We start from the raw sequence: 26218 nt of genomic DNA, 5'->3' as shown, positions 1-26218 counted from the left end.
TATATATATATATATATATATATATATATATATATATATATATATATATATACTTTTTTAATTTTAAACGAGTTTAATCCCTACATAAGGCTACATAAATATAAAAATTTCATATAAATTATGCATTCCTTATTTTAATTATGTACCAACCATCATGACGATGTATCTAATTGCATTTCTTCAATTGCAATCACAAAATTGCATGATTTGCGTTTCCAATTGATTTTCGTTTATCAGATTTAGCATTCGTGATAGTGACGTTTTCCTTTCTTCAAATGTAAAGAAATGTAATCAGATTTTCCTCCCAGGAAAAAGATCTGATTCAAATACTAAAATAATCGATAAAACTAATGCTTATCTTAAAGATTTAAAGAAAATCATATTATACGAATGGTATAAAAAAATTAGAATATTGTTGGAATAATGTATTGATCTGAAAAGGAATTATTTAAAAAATAAAAGAAATTGTCAAACATCATATGTTTTTTTTACCAAGTTAATAAATTTATAATAGATTTATAGATTTATAGAAGTTAATAGATTTATAAGGGAAAACTTTTCGAACTATCTCGTATAGCCAGTGTATGCAACATCAATAAAGATATCCATTAGAATCGGACACGAATTTTATATTTATTTAATATATTATATTTATTTAATACATGATTTTTATGTAATTACCATTTTTATCTAATATTTATATACAGGCTGAACCGATAATGGACACGTTTTTTTTGGAAAAAAGGAGAAGAATATATAAAAGCAAAACTATCGCCACTTTTCACACCTAGTAAACTTAAAAGTATGCTATCTTTATTAATACAACGCTCGGAGGTTTTCAAAAATTGGTTGGACAATTCGCTGTTATTGAGGAATAAATATATAAATTGTAGCGAACTGACGGAGAAACTTACCGCTGACTACTCTAGTGTCTGTTTACTAAATTATGAAATCAAGACTTTCCAAGATAAAGAGATTGAAATTTGTAAATATGCGAAAAAATTCAATAAAGGTTCATGGAAATATATACTCAAACAATTGTTACCAGATAAAGTAACACACAATAAATTATATGATTTAATTAGCTATTATTTGTTTGATGCCGAATTAATGCAATTTTGTTTTCGTTTCGCTACGGATATTGTAAATTACAGAAAAAAACATAATATTTCCAAATATGATGCTTTTAATGTACTTAAGGAGTTAAAGAAAAACCAAAAATTGACTGAAAAAGTAGGTACGTAAAAATTCTTTACATTTATTAAACATCTAAAATCTGTTTTATAGTAATCACGAGATGATAATGCCTTACAAGGAGATGGTAATTGTAAAATGCCAAATCCCTGCTTTAAAAAGTTGATAGAAAATTGATTATAAAGATTACATTATGAATGACTTTATTTCATTTCGGTACCGTTTTATATGTTTTAATTTTAGTTAAATGAAGTAATAATGATTATTCACATTTAAAGCCCATATACTAATTGCGGATCAGTTCACCAAATGCTTTATCTTTTCTAGATTTAATTTCAATTAAGCATAATATTGATTTCTTTCATAAAATCTAATGCTATTTATTACCTCTTATAAAAGCATAAGGCAATTCTGGTAGTGGCAATATGGTGTTATACTCATCAAATGAGTTTTTAAAGATACATACTTTAATTATCTTTATCTGTTACTAATAAATAAAAAACAACTGACATTTGAAAAAGACAAAAACAAATGCTAAAGAATCTTGTGATATGCATCATTTAATGGAGAATATTGCAAGAATATATTCTCCATTAATATTTAAATATAATGTGTGATCCGGAGTGCCTCATCCGCATTTAGTGCTTTTACGCTATTACTAATAGACGTTTTATATTTTTTAATACGAATATTCCACATATCTTGCAAATGAAAACCAATAAACGTTTAAGGAAACGCATATCGAATATTATGGAGATATAATAAATAAAAACATATAATTTTCTTTATCAACAGATTCTAAGGTAAAAGTATATCAATTCCTGAATAGTTTAGTCGAATATTAATACATAATCAATTTAAAATAGTAAAATAAACATTAAAAGCTTTTGTAATTATTATGGAAATGCAAACCTTCTATTTTCGAAATAACACAAAAATTAATTTTACGGATGCACTGGGCTATTCTTGCGGACATGTAAGCCAAAGCGATCCATGCAATCATAATTCGTTGGTTATTAGCTCTTTGACTGTGCTTTTGGATATATCTGGATTTTGTACTGTCTGCATATGATTCCATTTAGTTAATGGTATTAAAAAGTGTATTTCTGTGTGACTCTATTTGCGTAATACGTTTTCAGTTTGTACGATTCTGTTGCTATCCAATCAAGTACGATTGTAGAATCATTCCAGGTAAATCGCTTCTATGGGAATCTTCGATTACTGCCGCTGTTAATTTAGCCAATAATAAACCTGCGCATAGCTCTAGTTTTGGTAGCGTTGTACTCTTCAGTGATGCTATTCGGCTCTTAGAACATATAAGATGAGACTTACGTTTCTTTTGCTTTGTTTCATAAACACAATATAAGCAGGCATCATATGCCTTTTTTGAGGCATTTCCAAATCCAAATAAAGTAAATATTTAACTGCTGTTAGATGGATTAAAGCTTCTTGTATCTTGATCTGTTTAAGCTCTAATAATGAATAATAATAATTAAACCATCTCAGAAAATGCTGGGACCGAATCATCCTATTCTATTTGTAACTTCCATAAGTTTTGCATTGTAATCTTAACGTTAATAAGAACTGGATTAATTCTAATGGGCCATATATTCTCACTATCTGGGATAAAATGCTACGCTTGCTTTGTCACTTTCACTCAAATTTACTGAAAATTGTAATTGTATCGTGAGATCCCAAAACAGATCTAATGTCTTCAATGGTTGTTCAGAATCAATAGGTCTTCTATGTCCGAAAGGCCCTCTAAGATTGTTGCATCATTTGCTCTCCATTTCCTGAATAAAAATTCTGCTGCTTGTAGTAGCTCTGACAATTCTCTTCTTAATTTAACTGCTTATTCCACGGTGTAACTATTTGTCCATATAAAAGTCGTGAAGCAGTACTTCTACTGTTGCTTGTCGGGTACTGTTTCTGGTTGCATAGTTGGATGCCATAGATAACGCATCGCTAGGATGCACAAGTGTACCGTATGTCACTGTGTTTAAAGTGTATATTCATAGTGCCTCTGTAGAGGCATTCCCTTCAAATGATCCGTGAAGATCGGTCCTCTGCTGACACCCAGATTTGCCGAAACATTTTGATGCCGACATCACATATTGATGTGCTTTGAAACGGATGATGATACTCCTCAAGTTCTATTGCAGATTCGGCCCACTTAGCAATTTTTGATTCAAAGATGTTCCTGTGGTTGATTTTGACGAGTCATCGAAAACGATTCTTAATTTTGTCGTTGTGCTGGTTGACTTTACCATTGATGCGGTAGATAGAAAATCTCTCTTCTTGCTGCGGAATCTGGTATTGCTTTTAAGAAAGTGTGCCCTAAATTTTCGTACTCCTTTAGAAATTTGTGATATTCTTCTCGCAATCTGAGTTTTCTCTCCATTGTCAAGAATCTCTTGACAATGCTATGCCTTCTGGGTCGCCTAGTCTGATTGACTTATCTGTTGGCAGACGTATGATATATCTTCCATCCGAATTTCTTTTTACCGAATTTCTTTTTAATTTTCTTTTAAATTCAAATCATCGTAAGAATAAAATTCTAAATTATAGATAAAGTTTTACGTTGCTTAAATTACAAGCGTTGAATCTAGCTAGCATCTTGAGACATGATATTCTTTCAGCCGGTTCTTTCAGTCTGCAGAACAGAGAGAACCTATATTGCGGCTTTTCAAGCTCAGTCGCCGTTTTGAGGGACTATGAATGTTTGGTTGTACTCTGTAATAGAGTATACTCATACGAGAGCGAAAACTCATACTCAGATAATGACCGTTTTCCAATGCTCGTAGCATAGCTTATTGATCTCGCTTAATATAACGTAAGACATCCGCCATTGTACTGTATTTTGAATAATTCAATCTGCGGATCTGTCGAAAGATTTTCCCACCAAGCAATTATAGTTGCGCGCTCGTATCAAAATCAATAACACGCATTTATAATTTTCGCAAAACCTAACAGCACGTTGAGCGGTATGCAAAAATTAAAGTGTTTTTCCGCTATGTCTAAAGTTCCATTCAATGCAATCAAAGACTTCTCATACGTCAGTGACGTAATTCTTGATGTTGACGCCGCGATTTTTGTTGCGCCGCAAAGATAGTAATCGACTGGCATATCCTAGAAATCGCTGCATCGATGGGAATATCTGAGGCAGAGTGTACTCTGTTTCGACCATCGATTAGCAAGCACCGATGAAAGTTTCCGTGACGGTATTCCATCACGCCGAGCATTCTCGGCTGCCGGCTTGCTTGCCGTTTCTTTCCGACATAATTCTAAGGATAGAGTGTGCTTTATCCCTCTTCTGAATTTTCTCTCCTGAATGTTCTCGATCGTCGGTTCCTTAAACTAACAGGCCTCGATAAATTAGGTGAAGTTTTCTTCGTTTTTGCTGAATGTTCTCGGCTATCGAGTATCTAAAATGCATTGATTTTCTCTATATTACATCGGGGAAAACTTGCGCACTTTATCGCAACAAACTGCGATTTGTTGACGTGTACTTGCGTATCGCGCAAATCAATCAGGTGTCGCGTCGCACTCTTGACTCGCGTCCCGCGACTCATGCCGCGACAAAAACCGTCAACTACGAAGCCGAGCCAGACGTCACACACGTACTTGCACGTGCACGAGCGTTCATACATACCGACACGAACATACACAAACTTGCATTGTACATCACAGCTCCGCATTGTATTCGCTCCGCGTATTCCGCTGTATGATTCTCACGCGCGATTTAGCGATCTAGTTATTTTGTTGCGATGCGGCCCGCCTTAGCCGCATGTTAACGGCGTTAGTAACATTTTTAATTTTTGAGAGTGTGATAACATTGTAAGTGGAGAGAAGCAATTCAGTTCAATTTTGTGTATCTCGAGCAACAATAAATCTCAAGTTCGTTATTAAGAAAGGATTGAGTATTAAAATTCTTCCCCAAAGTTTTGGTCCTTCGAGCTGGATTTACGGTAAATATACCGAAGCTTGAGAAGTGAGATAGCGAAGTTTCTGAAATTCAGCTAAGCACTTCTGACCTATGAGTTCAAGGCAAGTTTTTATCTTGATCGAATTGTTGACTGTTGTTGACTCGACTGCAAGTCGAGTCTAACTGAAAAGATGGACCTTAGCCATGTCTGTCGACATTTTACATCTAGAATTGAGGATAGGCTAAGCCATTAAGGAATCAACGGTATTTAGGCGCAAGTCAACGGGCACATCGTGCCATTTTGTCTCGGTGAGTCGCCATCTTGTTATCTTGTCTCGGCAAATCACTCTGTCATCGTAGTTCGACAAACTGTCCCCTGACTGCAAGTCGCTACAAATATCGTTTGTTGTTGGTGCCATCGTGTCATCTCATTCGTATATCAGTGCGTACACTTAACAATGTGACAACGATTTTGTATTAGCGGACAATAAGTATCTTACGTGTATTTGCGAATTATTATATATTGATAGTGTAGATGGAAGCTGTAGAGGCATTGAAACGAACAACATTGAAATCTCGTGCGACTAGATTTAAAACATTTCTCGATAACTATGAAAATACCGACAAAAATAGGTATATTAGTACTACAAGTTACCACAGATTAGAAAAATACGATGAGCTGTGGCAGGAATTTCATGTCATACAGATCAATGCGATTCTCCTTGAAGCAAATATCACCGAATGAGAGGAGTTTGAAGAAGTCTTTTTCTGTACTGTACAAGCTGCCGCGCGGTCAAAACTTCTGCGATTTAAGATTAATAAGCTGAACACGAATCTGAACCATTAAATTGAGGATTCGAACCACATCAATTCAATACAAACACAAGACGATGGTAAAATTGTCGATAATCTCTCTGCCTTTTACGGAAATTAGAAGAGTGGCAATAATTTTATGACACGTTCTTAGCTTTAGTCGATGATAATGCTATTTTAGATTCGATGCAAAAATTTCACTATCTGAAATCTGCATAAATCGGGCACAACGGCTCAAGTTCATTCCATATCAGTTACTAACGAGAACTATGCGATTGCATTAGAGTTATTAACAAAATGATTTCAAAACACGCGTTTAACAATTCAACATCATGTACAAGAACTGTTCAGTCTACTTCCAATTTCCAAGGAGTCGGCAAAGTTATTGCAGGTATTGTTTAATTCTCAAAACCATTTGTGCGTACTAAGGTAATTAAAGGAACTTACGGATAAGTGAGATATTAACTATTTAATTACGAGCAAACTAGATTCCATAACCAAGAAGGAGTAGGAACTAAAGGAATTCAGGATAAAGCATCCATTACCAGGCAACTGATTTCTCAATACTCGATGTGAATATCTTGAAGCCCTTCAACCAAAGCTGTCAAAGATTAGTTCGGCAGAAAAGCGCCAAAAAGAAATCAGATGCATACAAGCAAGAATCATAACTCAATTCTTTCACATGGAACTACAAATGAAGCAGTCGAGTGTTCTTTGTAAGCAAGCATATACGCTGCAAAATTTTAAAAAATTATCTGTGGAATCGCGATGTAATAAAGCAAAAAAGCTAAACGTTTGTTACAATTGTTTGAGTACGAAACACACGATGTAATTATTGCGCGCTTGTAAATCTTGCTCGAAGAAACATCACATACTTCTTCATATAAATGAATTAAGCGTATCCGAAGGGAAATTACAACATACAATTTCTTCCAATAATGTCTCAGCGAATACATTGTAAATCAGGCAACTCAAGCATTCAAGTTAACAAACCGCCAGTTACAATGGTTTCCATGAAAGCGATAAATAACAATTGCTACAGTTCTGAGATTATTCTGTCCACTGCAATAGTTTACATTATACACAGTCGTGATAAATCGGACAAACTCCATAGGGCATGCGCTCTGTTAGATAATAGGTCACAAGCGAGTTTCATTACTAAAGATATCTGTGAACGATTAGGACTCACGGTAGGCGAAACATACTATTTAAGTCAGTCATCGTTTCATGTCTGAACGTAAAGTCTGTAACGTTATGTCTGAAACGAAGACAATTAGAATGACAAGAACGGTGATAGCATCAATAACTACTTCATACAAGACGAACGTCAACTTCCTTGTGGTTAATCAGATTACACGATTTATTCCTTCCAAATCAATTAACACTAAATTCCTAAGCTTACCTCCAGAATATTGAATTAGCAGACCCAACTTTCCATCAGTCACGAGGCATAGAATTGCTGCTGGGGGCAACAATCTTCTGATTATTGGAACATTCTCGGAGCAGATAGAATCCAATTGGAAACCAAGCCTGCAATCAACGAAACTAGGATGGTTGATATATGAACAAGTTGGATTATCTGTCGAATCAAGATTACACATTATTCTATGCGAATTAGTTCAGAATATAGAGCTTCAATCGCAGCTTGAAAGATTTTAGCAGATTGAAGAAGTGTCAAACACTAAACTACTCTCCAGAGAAGAAACGAAAAGTGTGAGAAAATCTTCAAGAATATAGAAGAACTGACCAGGGAAAATTTGAAATGGCATTGCCCTTCTGGGAAGATCCAAGCGTCTTCGGTGATTCCGAGGCCAGTGCACTTAAGCGATTGCAAAATGGAGCATCGCTTTCAAAGAAATCGCGAATTACAAGAATAATACGTCAGATTCATGGATGAGTACGTTCAACTTGATCATATGTCCGCGTTGAGGGATCATGAAAATCTCAAGGTTAATTATCTTTCAAATCACGCTGTTATAAAGGAATCATCGATGTCTATAAGGTTTCGAGTGGTATTCGATGCATCTAGCCCGACGATCTCAGGGAGATCACTCAACGACTGCTTATTAGTAGGCTCAACAATCCAATCATCTGTTCGAGATTTTGATATGATTTCGACAACACCCATATGTAATGATTGGAGATATAGTCAAGATATATCGATAAATAATGATCAAACCAGAATCATATCAATGTATATACTGTGGAGAACGATGCCCAACCAATAACAACAGTCTATTTAAATACAGTTACATACAAGGTTGCTTCAGCATCATTTCTGGCGATACGATCTTCACGGTCTATGATTTTGAAGAAACGCATCCTCGGCTGTTATCATAACTCAAGATTTTTATGTTGACATAATCACAGAGAGTCATCGATACAAGAAATTTTTTCAAACAAAAAGGCAAGTAACTGACATTCTAAAAAGTGTTGGATTTTAACTATCGAAATTTTGTTCCAATGTATCCAATGCATTTGATCAGGAAGGATGCTTGGACGATTATGGACTTGCAGATATTATTGGGAATACAAATTAGTTCCGTTTCCCTAAAGATGGCTCCAGCTGTTGTGAATGATTCATAGTGACAACTGATTTTGGCGGTTTCAGAGAGGTTAAACATCTGCTAATTTTGAAATGTCGAATTTTATGTTAATCAAGCAGCATTTGCGGGAAATTTTGATTTTCTGCTTTAATTGGAAGAAAAGTGTGACTGAAGCCCATCGAACGCTTGTCAAAGTTTATGGTGACACTGCTCCAACTGATAAATCATATAGGGAATGGTTTCGACGTTTCAAGGATGGAGATTTCAGCGTTGAAGACAATCTTCGCTCTGGACAGTCAAAAAAATTCGAAGACAAAGAATTAGAGGCATTACTCGAAGAAGATGAGAGTCAAACACAAGAGGAGCTTGCAGAATCATTGGGAGTAACTCAACAAGCCGTTTCTGTACGAATGAGAGCCATGGGAATGATTCAAAAACAAGGAAATTGGATGTCTTATGAACTGAAACCGAGAGACGTTGAAAGAAGATTTTCACTTGCGAACAGCTGATTTAAAGACAACAGAGAAAAAGTTTTTTGCATTGGATTATGACTGGAGATAAGAAGTGGATATTTTACGACAACCCCAAGAAGAAAAAATACTACGCTAAGTGGTCAATCGTTGCCTGGTAGACCAAAAGGATCTTGTTTATTATACGCTGCTGAAACCTGGCGATTCCATTACGGGCGATCGGTATCGGCTACAATTGATTCGTTTGAGTCGCACATTGCGAGAAAAACGGTCAGAATGCGAGCAAAGACATGATAAAGTTATTCTTCTTCATGACAACGCTCGGCCTCATGTCGCTAAAGTCGTAAAAAAATATTTGGAAACTCTCAAATGGGATGTTTTACCGCACCCACCGTATTCTCCGGACATTGCTTCTTCTGATTACTAGTTGTTCCAAAGGATGCAGCACGATTTGGCAAGTCACCGGTTCACTTCTTTCGCAGAAATCGAAAATTGGCTCCAAAATTGGATCACCTCCAAAGACGAGTCGACGATTTTTTCGAGATGGAACACGAAAATTGCCTGAGAGATGAGAAAAAGTAGTAGGCAGCGATGGACAATACTTTAATTGATCTATTCATTCATTTTGTTTTGAAATAAATGCACAAAAAAGCGGACCGAACTAATTTGTACTCCCAATAAGATATTAGGATTTGGCAATCCAATCTCGATATACTTCGTTATGAAGCAAGACTTGACTTTATGTCTAAGAAGATGATCAAACGTACGATATTATCAGTGATCACGCAACATAATCATCGGTTATCATTGATAATGTATCTCTTATGCGTCTCAGGGACTTCAACCAGTAGTTGAACTGTAGATTTCAGCCAGTACACTCGATCTTCCTTCAGCCATTGTGAACCTTCCCACCATATGTTCCCACACTATGGGAAGCATCACTTCTGGAGATATCTTCGAATCGCATCAACCGTTACCAATTATTAACCCAGTTACAACAATCTTTCTGGAAGCGTTGGTCAAAGGAATATGTTACTCAGATGTAACAAAGGACTAAGTGGAAAACAATGCACTACTATGAGATACACGGCGGCATATTATCATCGGATTAATATTGAGTATGGGAAAAAGTTCGTGGCGATTTTTTAGTAAAATTAATGTGTTTTTCTTAGAGTATTGAAATCAATTTATTTAAACCAAATATGCTCCATTATTTTCTATAATATTTTGCCATTTTTAGGGCAGAGCCATAATTCCATCGCGATAGAACTTCTGTGGTTTCTGATCGAAAACTGCTTCAAGTTTCACAGGCCTCTTTTGAAGCTAGCTTTACATCATTAAGAGAGTTCTGCAGAGACCTAACAAATGATAGTCTGAGGGTGCTATGTCAGAACTATACGGTGGATGCATTAAAACTTCCCAGCCAAGCTCTCGCATTTTTGCTGAGTCAAAGATGTGTGTGGTCGAGCGTTGTCGTGATGGAAGACGACACCTCTCCTATTGATTAATTCTGGCTGCTTCCTCTCAATTGCTTGTTGTAATCTCTGCAGTTGTTCACAGTAGAGTTCGGAATTAATTGTTTGATTGTTGGACGATAACAGCTTATAGTGATTCCCTTCCAATCCCACCACACACAACATCACCTTCTTCCTCGTCAATCCAGATTTTGCGATTGCTTGCGCTTTCTCTCCTTTTTTTATCCACGATTTTTTTCTAGTTGGATTGTCGTAGGTGATCCATTTTTCATCACCAGTTATCATTCTCTTCAGAAATGGCTCAATTTCATTCCGTTTCAGTAGCGTATCACAAATGTTAATTCGGTCCATCATATTCCTAACACTCAACTTGTGAGGAATCCAAACATCGAGCTTAATTCATTTCCTATTTATTTTCACTTATCATTTATACACTGGTTGATAAAAACGAATGGTTCATTGCAATTTTGCTTCCATTATATTTTATATCATATTATATTATAATCTTACACTTTGGACTAAATTTTACTATCTGACACTATATTAGCAGATTACACTTATACATATTGCAATTACCCATTTTTATTTTTATTTATAAGAATCATTATTAAGTTTTTATTTATATTTTCTAAAAATTTTTTTATAATCCACTTTCATACAGTTATATATTTATAGAATTTATATTCATTTTTTTTACTGTACCACCCAATTTATATTATTTGACTTTTTATATATTTCAAATTTTATACAGTCCACCTTTATATATTTATAGAATTCAATTTTTCTTTTTACTATTTATGTTGGAAGGAATTAAATTACTATTTACATTAGAAGGAATTAAACCAATGACTAAATGACGTTATAAGCGACATTTTGCACTCGTACTCAGCGTTTCTTTTTTTGGAATGGAATTTATGGCCTAAATATCTAATATCTATTCTTTGGTTATCTATTCTTGCCATCAAATTTTTTAAATAAATAATCTTTGTTATTTTGCCTTTGTACTTCAACCATTTTATATACTAAGATATATTTAACCTGATCGGAGTCGAAATATTTGTTATTTTGGCTTGTAGCTCTTCTTAACATAATCTTATTTAATTTTATTATACTATTATTATTATACTATTATTATTTATACTATTATTATTTATTATACTTGAGCCTATTATATTATATATTTGATATTTCATAGTTATCAACTTGTGAAAAATTTGTCATATAATTTTCACGAACACATAATAAGTTAACATAATAAGTTAAATTGATACAAATATGTATATGAATAAGAGGAGTCAGTATAACAGTCCTGTATGTTTAAGATAATAAAACTAGATTTTTGAGATATTACAGAAATTTTATTTAAAGCATATTTGAAATAAATGCAATTATCTTAGAAGATTATCATAAACTTTTTGCATTATTTTAAAATATGCATTGAATATTATTATATGTAACACGATATCAGTAAACAATTAATATACAACTTTTGTATTTTTTCTTTGCAGAAATGTCGGATCAACGTTTTGTTTGTGAATTATTTATGCTCTTCTTGGCTGGATTTGATACATCTGCTACAACAATATGTAACACATTGTATGAATTAGCTTTAAATCATACTATTCAAAATAGACTTCGTGAAGAAATAAGAAATATGTACATAAAAAGTAATGGAGAAATAACACTTGACGATATAAATACGATGTTTTATCTGGATACAATCTGTAAAGGTAATTCATTCATTATAATTAATTGTGAAATAAACGATAAAACCTAAATATGATAAAATCTAGATGATATATATTTAAAAAAAACTAGTGTATCAAATAAAAAATCTAAGTGGTAAAAAAAGTATAATCTAAGTATAATAAATTATCTTTACTAAGTAAGTAATAATACGATACACCTTTTATATTTTCATTGAGTCTTTTTATTTTAACATTTTTTTCCTAAAAAAATAATAGTAACTTTTAAAAAATAAAACACAAGAATGGTACTATCGTTATTATTTTTACTTAATTCTAATGACACTGTGATGGGTTCAAAAAGTCAATTTTTTTTTGCATTTTTGTAATGCTAGAGTCTTAAAAATATGTCTCTAAAATATTATGTTGAAATTCATAACGGAACTATAATAAATATGTAATAGAGTAGCATATGATCAGATGCATGAACTAATCGATTGTAAAACTTTAAACACGTTTTTCTCGAAACTAAACGTTTTCGTAAATTAATAAGATTTTAAAGTATATTTAGGTTACATTTTTGTTTTAAATATTCACAAAAATTATTCTACATGCTACGTTTCTTGTTTCTTGCTTTTTACTTCTTGCTTTTTTCCTCTTTGCAACTGTTTTGTCGATAAATATTTTTTGTGTTTCCTGTATCTTTCGAAGTTCGCTACTTTTGTTTTATCTCGAGCGACATAAAATAAAAATCGTATAAAAAGCAAAAAGACAATGTAAAAATAGCAAAAAACAGAAAACAAAAAAGTATATTGTAGAGTAATCATAATTCTTTGAATGCTAAGAAGTGTGCGATCGCGTTTCTCATAAAACTTCTCATAAATATGTAATAAATGCCACGAGTGCGACAATGCAAATAAAATTGAGAGAAATTTTTGTAAAAGTGAAAAATTAGATAATTGCGTGCCACGAATATTATAATGTTTATTAACATACACTTAAGTCTAACAAATATTTCAGTATGTCGAATTGTAAGAAACGCTCTTAGAATTTGAAATACTGAAATAATTGTATAATTTGCATGTCAATAATCGTTTTATAATGTTTATGTTACGTAATTATTGTATAATTTCACTCTTTTGACATTTCTCTAACAATTTTATTAATATAATTAAAAAAACAAACAATCCGATACTCAAAGGGGATCCAACATTCATTTTAATTTCATCATTTTAATTTATAATTTAATGAAATTAGCTTATTTAAAGTACTTAGTAGCTTAAGTAAAGTAGTAAGTGAAAGATAAAAAAATAGTATAATAAGGGGAAAAATAACAAGAAACGTGTTTTTATAAACGTGTGAATGCATCCGATCAGTGTGTGCCATGCATAAAGCGTTCTAATCATGAACGTCACTATGCCCGTCTCCTACGCGATTTCCCAGTCAGAAATGGATAATGGAATCGATATCAATTCGATGTCGATTCCATTATCATTTCTGTGATACGCTAACTATTTCTTCTTGTAATTTGAAAACTAAGCTTCGGACAAAATTTTCGTAAAGGAAAATTGTCGAAATTCGATCAGGAATATGTTTCTTTATATTTAAGTTGTTTTAAATCACTCTGTATATTCGCGTTCATAAACATTATTTACAAGAACTCGGCCTGGTCTCGCGGTGCGAGGTTACAATGACCTAGTTTTCACTGAGGATTTAAACCGGATCAAAATGGAAAATAAGAATCAATCAATTACAGTCGAGCATTTCCCTATTGTTCGATTGTAACAGGGGAATACTCGACTATAGTTGGTGTTGGTTCTTTCTGATCCGGATTAAACTCTCGGTGGAAACTAGGCCAAGATTGAAGATTGCACAATCGAATTATGTTCTCTTTTTTTCACAATTTTTTTGGAAATAAATAAAGTTTATAAATAAACATAGGACAAAAACATTTTTATATAATTGAAATTATACATGTACTTGTAAAAATTTTACATTAAACCAACAACTGTAGGAAGAATATCGAATCACTTCATCATTTATTCAATAAACAAATAAAAAGCTATTTTTAAATTGCATAACATATAAAAGTTTTTTGATTTGTAGAAAATTGTAACGATGCACCCCCAGATAATGCATCGTTCCTGGCTTTTCACTAAGCTAGATGCCGCGGTGCGCCCAACATTATTTTAAACAAAATTTACAGACAACAACTCACAACGAAGACTCCGTGTTCGGCCGCGAAACCCGAACACGACTGAGTATCGCCGAGTCCCCGATCCACGAGATAGCGCTAAAAGGTATACTCGTGGGGGAGCCCGGGTAAAGGAAGTCCACAGTAAGGAACCACAGTATATACAGTAGCGCAACTCTTCTGATTTATGTTTCCCAAAATGAAGCGCGAACTTAGCAACATGCGAAATAAGCAAGTTGCCCAGTAACATCATCTAAATTTCTATCTCACTTCTTTTTTCCGTTCTCTCTTTCAGAGCCATTTAAATATTGTTTCTCTTTAACGATTTAGTACGATTAAGTACGTTGTTTGTTTTCCAACTGAATTGCTTTTGTTTTAACTAGAAAATCTGCGTTTTGTGTAGTGCAATTCTAATAATTTATTAAAACGCAAGCGATTTAGCAGAAAAATAAATATCGTGTGCTGCAGTCGTTAATTAAAATATTTTTACAGTTAATTATAATATTTGTATCATACAACATTTATATAATTTTATATCTTCTTATTTTTGTATTTTTTTTTATTTTGCAGTGCATTACAATTATCTATTTCTTTTAGTTTATTACATTTAGATTAAACTTTGATGTACAAATGACCTAAAGAGAGAGAGAGAGAGAGAGAGATGAGAGAGAGAGAGAGAGAGAGAGAGAGAGAGAGAGAGAGAGAGAGAGAGAGAGAGAGAGAGAGAGAGAGAGAGAAAGAGCGGTAAAGAAAAATAAAGAACAACTGAGAAAGAAATTCAGATGGCGCTACTGGGAATTTATTTATTTCGCACTCCATTTTGGGAAACACTAACATCAAAAGTATCGACAGAAAGTTGTATATACTGTATATATATTATGGCCAAACGCTGCCGAACTCCGACGAGAAAACATTATTTTACGACTATAAAAGATATTGTATTCCTCGTCGCAGTTCTCTTTTTCCTGACAATCCTCGTGCCAACCAGATCCTATTGTAGCCAGTATTCCGATCTGTTATGTTACTATCGATTCCAGTGCCAGTCCAGAGCAGGCGGGTAAGGCGTACTTTGTCTCTATTGAGAGCTCTTGATACGCTTTCCGATCGACTTCGATCGTTTTCCACTAAGAAGGCGAAAACAAGGGGATTGAGCACGCTCTGCGTGTTCCCATTAAGCTGAAAAGAGAAACTCCGTCATCCGCATTTCTGTTCAAGCGACCGACAGTAATCAGGAAGTTGAATATTCTCGACCTCCGCTAAGCTTTCTCAACCGTCGGTCGCCAGCGCGCTGCAAACGTCTTATAGCGTTTTTCATTGGGAGAACTAGCATACACTATGCGCATTAGGCACGGTATGTTTCATTAAGGATTTTAGTGCGCACGAAGATCGCGCTGTTTCATTGGTAAATCTAATGCTGAGTTTCGCACTTTCGTGTAAAAATCTAGCTCCGAGGGACGGTGTCGATTGGATGCAAATATGGCGGCAGGAATTGATATAAATGAAAATCATATGCTAGTAATACTCGATCTTCTTTCATCGTCATCAAATAGTGATGATGATGATTTTTTAATTATAAACGAAAAACGTAATATTTCCAAAATAAAAACTTAATAAAATTGAAGATTGCAGGATTTTCAAAAGTTCATAGCTGTATTAATGAGATTTTCATTAAAATACCACCGCCAGCCCACAAAATAAAATTAACATATATATTGGGAGTACAAATTAGTTCGGTCCGTTTTCCTAAAGATGGCTCCAGCTATTGTGAATGATTCATAGTGACAGCTGATATTGGCGGTTTTAGAGAGATTAAACATCTGCTAATATTCAGTTTATATCGCTTTGAGTTTCATACAAAAACCTTGATTTTTACTATGTTTGAAATGTCGAATTTTGTGTTAACCCAGCAGCATTTGCGGGAGGTTTTGATTTTCTGCTTTAATTGGAAGAAAAGTGCGGTTGAACCCCCCCCATCGAATGCTTGTCGAAGTTTATGGTGACACTGCTCCAACTGATAAATCATGTAGAAAATGGTTTCGATGTTTCAAGGATGGAGATTTCAGCGTTGAAGACAAGCCTCGCTCTGGACAGCCAAAAAAATTCGAAGATAAAGAATTAGAGGCATTACTCGAAGAAGATCAGAGTCAAACGCAAGAGGAGCTTGCAGAATCATTGGGGGTAACTCAACAAGCCGTTTCTGTACGATTGAGAGCCATGGGAATGATTTTTTCAAAAACAAGGAAATTGGATGTCTTATGAACTGAAACCGAGAGACATTGAAAGAAGATTTTCACTTGCGAACAGCTGATTCAAAGACAACAGAGAAAAGGTTTTTTGCATCGGATTATGACTGGAGATAAGAAATGGATATTTTACAACTCCAAGAAGAAAAAATACTACGCTAAGCGGTCAATCGTTGCCTGGTGGACCAAAAGGATCTTGTTTATTATACGTTGCTGAAACCTGGCGATTCCATTACGGGCGATCGGTATCGGCTACAATTGATTCGTTTGAATCGCACATTGCGAGAAAAACGGTCGGAATGCGAGCAAAGACATGATAAAGTTATTCTTCTTCATGACAACGCTCGGCCTCATGTCGCTAAAGTCGTAAAAAAATATTTGGAAACGCTCAAATGGGATGTTTTACCGCACCCACCGTATTCTCCGAACATTGCTTCTTCTGATTACTAGTTGTTCCGAAGGATGCAGCACGATTTAGCAAGTCACCGGTTCACTTCTTTCGCAGAAATTGAAAATTGGCTCCAAAATTGGATCGCCTCCAAAGACGAGTCGACGATTTTTTCGAGATGGAATTCGAAAATTGTCTGAGAGAATGGGAAAAAGTAGTAGGCAGCGATGGACAATACTTTAATTGGTCTGTTCATTCATTTTGTTTTGATATAAATGCATTTTTTAATATAAAAAAAACGGACCGAACTAATTTTGTACTCCCAATATTCAACTTCTTTTGGGTATCGCGTATGCCCTATAATGTTAGTGAAGAGATATCGTGTCTATATTCTAGAGAACCTCACAGGGAGAGAATGCAAATTGCATGACGTGACCTGTCTCCTCATATTGGACATAGGCATTAAAGCTCCAGTCGTGGAAAAGATTGGAGAAAACTGGTCACGCGACTCCGGTCCTAATTGGACGTGGGCATTCATGTGATGCAATTTCCCACTCTCTCTTTCTCCCTGTGAAGCTGTGTGTGTGTGTGTGTGTGTGTGTGTGTGTGTGTGTGTGTGTGTGTGTCGTGTCGTGTCGTGTCGTGTCGTGTCGTGTCGTGTGTGTGTGTGTGTGTGTGTACTATATGTATGTATGTATGTGTATATATATTATTTTATTATATACATATATATATATATATATATATATATATATGTATATAATAAAATATTATATTTTGTAATATTTTCCAAAAAACATTTCATATTTCAACAATCTTAATACATTAATATTTCTCATATGTCATCAGGAAAATGTAAATAAAAATGTAAATAAAAATATAAAACGTAAAGAACATATTATTTCAACATATTTTATTAAACAAATTATTATAAAAACTTAATTGTCAATAGCTATTATTAGTAAAAAAATAGAGTATTCAATAATAAATTAAGGTACTTTTTACTTATGCAATTACAAAAACAATAACAATACAAAAAAGTATTTTTTGCTGCTTTACTGAATACCTGTTCGTTTTCACCAAAGAGATATCTAGAGATCATAATCAATTTGTATCATTTTCCCATGTCCTTGGAAATCTATAGCTAGGATTATCAGAAACGTTGTGGTTTTCATGATATTCATAAATATATGAATGGATATGTCTAGGAAAATTCAGACGTCTAATAATCAATAATTTCAATCTGATAATCAATTGAATTTTTAAAAATCAGACAAATTTGTATGCGAAATATGCTCTACGTATACTTATTTATAAACGAAAATTTCGTATGAAAACATAATAAGAAAATATTAATTCACACAAATAAAAATGTGTAAATGTGTAATAAAAATGTGTAATAAAAAATTTAGTAGTATATTATTCGTATAGTGAAGATTTTTTTTAATAAGCTCATAACAAATTTTCTTTATAGTCATTATAAGTAGATTATAGATTATACGATTTGACGGAATACATATACGCTTACTCAATAATTTATGATAAAAATCTTCTTTGCTACTTTTTTTTGAAGGGACTTCCAAAATTATTTACTTTAAATTGAATCGGAGGCATTTCTATAACTTCTAAATGATTAATTTCTGTAATCTGCAATCGAAAAATGTCAACGTTTGAGAAATTAAAAATGGCACGCCACTAAACGCATTCATCAAATCGCGAGTGTTTCATTGGGCGTGCAAAAAACTTGCACTGTCCATAAATTTGGGCAGTGTCCATCTCACTCGACAAGTTTCTAGTGTACACTCAATGCATTCCAATGAAAAACGCTATTAGACACGCTCGTCGCGTTCACCACGATTTATGCTCACGCACCGTATCGCGTGACATACCAGCGTGTACTGGTATATGTGGTATTACTCACATTCGCGTCGGACTTTTCTTTTCGCGCCGCGATACTCAATGAGAATATAACTTTGGAATGAAAACATCGGTAAAACTGTACACTCATTGGATCGCGTGTCGCGCGCGACGAACATCGCGCTGGTGTGCCGGAGCCATTAATCTACAGACCTCGCGACGATACCGCACGCTTACTATATTTCGCGCCTCGCAGAAACACTCACTCTAGTCGGTATTATAGGGCGAGTTCAAGACGGCAAAGCGGTTAGATATGCTTACCGAACAATTGAATATGGTTAGATTGATTGGATCTGTAAGTAACAACCAATTATATTCATTTGCTCAGTGAGTCGCTTTGTCAATTTGAACGCTTTCATTGTATCACATTGGGTATATCAACGCCATGTTGCAAATGCTTTAAAACGTTTTTTAATTGATCAGTTTGTAAAATTCTTTCTTCTAATTAATCAAACGCTGTAGCGAGACTTTGACTATTGTTCTACAAAGTCCTTTCATCTTGTATTATATTACCATCCGAACTTATTTCATTTTGTATTGTCATTTCTTTGATATAATAAATTGTCATTTCACTTAATACCTCCGCAAACGAGAATGGATTGAAATGAATTGAAATGGATTCAGATTTTCAGAAATATTGATTCACGAATGTTAAAATGAATGCTTTTCAATCCTAAATGAATTTTAATTCATTTATAGGAATTGCATGGAGCATATCTTTATTATGCCTTTTTTATGCCTTTCAATCTAAAAATGATATTAGCTTTATGTGTGCATTGTGAATACTGTTCAATTCAAAATTTTGAATAGAAAATACAGTTTTTCAATCCAATTGTATCCAATTGGATTGAATCTAATTGAATCCAATTGAATCCAATTAGATCCAAAAAAAAGTATTCGCTATTTAAAATACGCATTCGGATAAAAAAAATTTCAATCCATTTTAATCCATTCTCGTTTACTGGGATTATACGAGTATTCTTTCTCCGATTCGAATCTGTTCCGTTTCCCGTCTTGCACCCCGGCGAGCTAATCCGTGCAACGGAAGTTATTTCCAAATTGTATTGGCATCATTCTCATAATTAAATTAATCATCTCATTTTGTTCATCAAATTGTTATCAAAATTTTCATACATTTGGATGATAAAGTCTATTCTGCAATGTACTCTTTGTTTTCTGTTTCTTGCTTTTTTCTCCCTTTGCAACCATTTTATCGACAATGTATTGTATTTCTCTGCTACGTGTTTCCTATTTCTTCCGAAGTTCGTTAACTTTTCTCGGACATAAAACAAAAAAGCGGATAAGAAATTAAGGGACAAAATCATCAATTAAAATAGCAAAAAATAAAAAACAGAAAACAAAAAGCACATTGTAGAATAAGCTTAATGATTGTTCTACAATGTGCTCTTTTTTCCTGTTTTTTGTTTTTTACCTTTTTCTTCTTTATGATCATTTTATCAACGATTATATTTCTTGATGTGTGTTTTCTGTTTCTTCAGAAGTTCATTAACGTTTATCGAATAACAGAAAACGAAAAACGGGATAAGAAGTAAAAAGATACAATAGCAAAAAGTAAGAAACAGGAAACGAAAGCACATTGTACTCGTAGAATTAGAGCTTAAGGCTAATTCTACAATATGCTCTTTGTTTCTGTTTCTTGCTGTTTTATTTTTTTGGTTAATAAGACAAGAGACAAACAGCAAGAAATAGAAAACAAAAAGCACATTGTAGAATTAGGCTAATAGTTATAAAAAAACATTTAAAACAAAACAGTGATCGATAACATGACATCATTACAAAAGTATAATTTCTTCTCGGATTTTTTTAAAGGAAAACAGATTTCATTTACATATAAAGTGCTAGTTTTCCATCGAATCGATGCGATATCATATCAAATCATTTTTCCTTTACAATTATTGAATTAAAAACTTTTAGAAGTATATATATATAATTTCAATACATGTATAAAAATATTTGATCTAATGTTTATTAATAATTTCACTTATTTCAGAAAAAAAGGAAAAGCAGGATTTCGTTCATAGGATCTTCAACATTCTGATCTCGCATCTAACGCGCGAGACCACGCAGAGTTCTTGTAGATTACGTTTATGAACGCGATACATAAAGTACACGGAAAATCGTAAACAATTAATATCTTGTAAACTGCTGCATTTTAAAGTCAATCTTACTATTATAAATCGAACTCGCTTTAAGATGCGTTTAATTTTTATAATGATTATTGAAATGATTATTAACAGAAACGATGCGAAAATATCCAGTAATTGACATAATCACGAGACAGGCCTCATCAGATTATACTTTTAGAAATTCTCAACTAACTATCCCAAAAGGTCAAGTAATCCATATACCTGTCTATAGTATTCATTTCGATCCAGATATATATCCCAAACCTGAAATTTATGATCCTAAGAGATTCGATGAAGTAGCTCGATTCAGACGATCAATGCATTACATGCCTTTCGGATTTGGCCCAAGAAATTGCATTGGTACGTAATAAAAAGCAATAATTTCAGTTTAACAATACATTGTAAGTTAATAACGATTGAAGATGTTATTATTGTTAGATAAATATATTAAAACTCCAATCAGCGAATATATTACCTTGATCTTGAAACATATATAGAAATTTCAATAGTTGCTTTCTATTTAGATACAAGAGAAATTGAGCCTGAGACTGAGTATTTCACAAATGACTTGCTTACTTTGGTAAAAAGTTATCACATGGCAATACAAGTTCATAACCTCATTTTTAAAGTGTTTATGACTCACTACACTTGATCTTGTCGATTGTAGATAAAAATTGCAGATTATAGGTAAAAACTTAGTTGAATTATTTGTTAGAAGATAAAAGAAACGTGCATTCAATTGAATTATGATGTCACAAGTAAGAATCGATATCTGAGAATCGATGTAAATGGAAAGCAACTAATATTTCCATAAAAGTTTTATCTATTGCCGGTAATTTCTGAGTTTTTAATTATTGTTGATTGCAATAATTACATTTACATGTTTCTCTAATCCTTTAATTCTACAATATGTTCTTTGTTTCCTGTTTCTTGTTTTTTGCTTTTTTCTCCTACGCATTTTATCGACAATTGTATTTCTTGTTATATATTTCTTTCGAAGTTCATTAACTTTTATTTCGGGCAACATAAACCGAAAACAAAAAACAAAAAACCGAATAAGAAACAAAAAGACAAGGTGTAAAAAATAGTAAAAAAAAACAAGAAACAGGAAACAAAAAGCATATTGTAAAATAACCATTAGTTATTATTTCTTTTAAATTAATTTGATACAGTAAAATCAAATCACTTTTCTCAAAGAAAACTTTATTTTAATCTAATAAATGCATATAAAAATAAATAAAACAATATTCTTTGCTATAATAAATATTTTTCTATTTGTTTAAAAATAGTATACACAGTTTTTTACAAGAAAGGTATGATTTGTTTCCATTTAAGATTATATATTTAAGATTATATACCATTTAATGTCTGTTATGCATATTACAATTATGTGTATCAAAAGAGCATGTTATACATAACAATAATTTGCTCTTACATGCTTGACAGTTCATTTTCACAAAAAAGTACATTTCAAAACGACAAAAAGGTAAAAAAATCATGAAAGATATGATGCTAAAAAGATATGATAGCAATTCTAGATCAAGATCATATAGAGCTAGTTTATTAAAATAATAAAACGAATAAATTGAAAATTAGTGTTTCCAATCATCGGAACTTATCGAGTTATATTTAAGGGAGTACACCATCTTGAAAGGCTGAAAAAGTAGGTGATTTTTCTCAGACAATTATTGATAGAATTGAATAATTTTTTTTAAGTGTTATTAAGGAGATGCTGGAGTTTGTATTACCGATAAAACTATTCCAAATTTGATAGTAGTAACATCTTTCATTTATTTCTTATACTTATTATAATATTATTATACTAATCGTTGTGTTTCGCTCAAACACATCATCTGTCTTTATCTAACATATTGCAACACCATCTCTTAGAAGGTCGAATGCCTACTGCTAGATACAATTTGTTTACCATTCCGAGTCGTCGCTCAGCGTTCATATACATGTCATTCGCAGATCGATATAAATCTTTTTTTTTTAAAGCTTTTAATCTTAGTTTTATAACTCAGTATTGTTTGTACACGTCATGCGCTGAATGGTGCATTATCGTGTAATCCCTATGAGCTATAAAATTTTTGTATTAAGGAAACATCTATGCCAGGTGACAGCTTTACGAGTTGAAAAAAATGTAAGTTTTTAACTTTTTTTCGATTTTAAATATTATAAAATCTATTGCAGCACTTCCAAATTTTGCGTCTACTTTAATCCTGTAAAAGAATTTTTGATTCTGCGCGTTCATAAATTCGGAGATTTATATCGATCTGCGAAATCCCGATAATTTGACCATTTCAACATCCCCTTAAGCAACTTTACAATGTATTCATTTAAAAATTATAATATCGAGTCAAAGAAGGAGTTTCATTTATCCACAAATTTCCATTATCGCTTACTAATTGATACGAAACTCGTCATAAGAATATAATTGTGCGATTTCGAATTTTCGTATTCAAATTTCTTAATTTAAATTAAGCTTATATACACATGAAAAATGACTTGTAAGTGGAGTTTTGATGGAACATTGAATCAAAGTATGTATAAACAGAAATACGAAAATCCAAAATCGGACAACTATATTCGTATGACGAGTTTCATGCCGATTTGAGTAATCAAGTTTTGTGTACTAATGGAGTTTTGTAGATTAATGAAACTTCTTCGATTCGATATTATCGTTCGATTAAATTTGACAAGAAAATAAAGAGATTTCGAAAAATGAGACCAAAGAATGAAAGACGAATTAAAAAATTTGGTTCCGAGGCAATATCAAAATATAACTATTACTTATGAAATATTATTTACAATGATTGATGACAAAGTTTGCTGTACAGCTCTTTCAAACGAGACATCTTGTGCAACTTGTCCATTATACAGTGCGAAATCTTAAAATGAATACAATAGACAAATTACTGATTAAGGATATAAATAAATCTATATACAATTTTGGCATGTCTAATCTTCATACAATTTATCTTTTAAAAAATTATTTTAAAAATCGGTACGTGATCGGTACGGTTCCGTTTTTAAGAAACAACGAAAAAGCCCAAAAAAAAGATCCAAGAAGATTTTTAGAAAAAGTTCAGAATACTCGTTGTTGTTAAACAGGATTCGGGATTGTCAATTTAAATGAAACGGAAACACAGCTAGATTTTTTCCGAAATTGAACAAATTGCTAAAATTATAAATTTAAATAAGGAACTAATCAAACGATTCGCAGTGCTGTTTGAGGCCAGGAAAAGGTTTTCCTGACATGTTTGCATGTCAGGAAAAAATAGATACAAAAAAATTTGGAAATTTGACTTTATAACACTGCTGCGCAGCTCTTCCATCATGGTAAAAAAGCTGCGTAGCTGCGTTATAATGTTAAGGAAATTTGCGTTAAGAGTTACAGAATAGATCTGTTGGTAATCATTATGACTTACGCGATAGTCACGCCATTTTCAGTAAATATCAGCTCGTGATCTATACGAATTGCACTACAAAAATCGACAGTCGAAAATGTATATATCATGAATGTGTATAAATTTTTAATAAATACTGAGCGATAGTATAAAACTTTTTGAATGTTGCTCAGGGTCATGACCTTGATAACATATACCACCTTGATCAAAAAGTTTCTGGAATTACCACCAGGTGATGCTCTGAGTCAGCTGATTTGAGTTCTGTTTTTTTGGTTAGGTTGCCACATCTATCATTGACATTCCCACCAAATTTTATCACTATAGCTTGACATTTGTAAAAGTTACGCCGTCTTGAGTACATCTACCTCTGCACGTATTTTCGATTTTGGATTTGTGAGCAAACAACTCGTGGATTTTGCACCATAATAACGCACCGTCGCACAGTGCCATCATTATCCGTGAATTTTTGACCAAGAACGAAATGAATACCATTCAACAACCACCGAATTTACCTGATATGGTGATTTTTTTCTGTTTTCGATCAAAAAATCACCGACATATACCGACAATAGAGTTCTAGAAATGTTTCGAGAGTTGGATCAAGCTCTGACATAAGTGCATTGCAGTCGATGGGGAGTACTTTGATGAGGGGACAATATCACTTTTGATGAATAAAATTTGTATTTTGAATTTTCTGAATGAATTCCGGGAACTTTTTGATCAAGGTAGTATATATGTCAAGATCAAGGTGATTGGAGCGAGATCTTTTTTTAGAATATTTATTTGTTACAGTGATAATAATTTTATTTTTGTTACGTTAATAACAGTTTTTATTATTATTATCATCAATATTTTATTATTATTATCACTTTATCATTATTATTAATAACATTTTACAGGTGAACGATTTGGTCTATTACAATTAAAAATGGGACTCATTACTTTTTTACGAAATTATAAATTCGATGTTTGTGAAAAAACCCCAAGAAAATTAAAATATATTTCCACAGTACTTATTCAACACCCTAAAGACATATATCTTAAAATAACAAAAATCGAATTTACCTAATACATAATAACTTGTAATAGCATTAATTACTTTTAAGAAATCCTATTCTATAGACTAAATGATATAATAAAAAGTTGAAATAAAATTGTAATTACGTGAACTATTAAAAATTGTTATTATTTTCGGTTTTATATAAAACGTCATTTTTTTAAATGCAGTATATTGGTATTTTATCAAAGTTACGCTTCAAAATTTTTCAAAAATTTTTTGAAGCGTAATTTTGTTTGATAAAATACCAATATACTGCACTTAAAAAGCCTGTAACTTTTTTTTAGCAAAAATCTAAAAATAAAAGATTAACAAAAGATTAGGGCACAGCGTGGTGTTTGCGCACAGATATCTAAAGAGTTTAAGTAAATTTATAAGAACGTTACATTTGATTTGCTGTTGTAAATTTTGTTCCAGCCATATTTGGTGATTCTTCAGCGAAATACATATTTAATTTAAAGAGTGATGGCAAAAAGACTTGTTTTTTCACCCATTTTTTGGACCTCAAACTTTTTTTGACAGAAGTAGTCTTCTATGGCGCGGTAGCGTAGAATGTGGCAAAAGACAAAAGGCCTTTCCCTGGCCCCACACAAAACATGGATCTATCTTTTCATGGCTCTCGAAATGGAACACAGGAGATAGGAACACAGGAGGCCACCATGGCGGCAAAAGGGGATCTGCTTCCCTCCGCGGATTTATCCTAAGTATGTCCGCAAAACCGGAGGCAGGGACACGGATAGGGCTACTTGGATGC

General features: G+C 32.9%; 1 pseudogene; it reads left to right on the top strand.

Annotated features, from left to right (window-relative positions):
- LOC105624797 overlaps nucleotides 1–25476 on the top strand; it is a 26730-nt pseudogene extending 1254 nt beyond the window's left edge.
- Nucleotides 25477–26218: the final 742 nt, after the last annotated feature.

The sequence above is a fragment of the Atta cephalotes genome (assembly GCF_000143395.1).
Source record: "Atta cephalotes unplaced genomic scaffold scaffold00088, whole genome shotgun sequence".
Taxonomy (NCBI): Eukaryota; Metazoa; Arthropoda; class Insecta; order Hymenoptera; family Formicidae; genus Atta; species Atta cephalotes.
The sequence above is the reverse complement of the archived record's forward strand: the minus strand, read 5'-3'. Positions and strand labels throughout refer to the sequence as shown.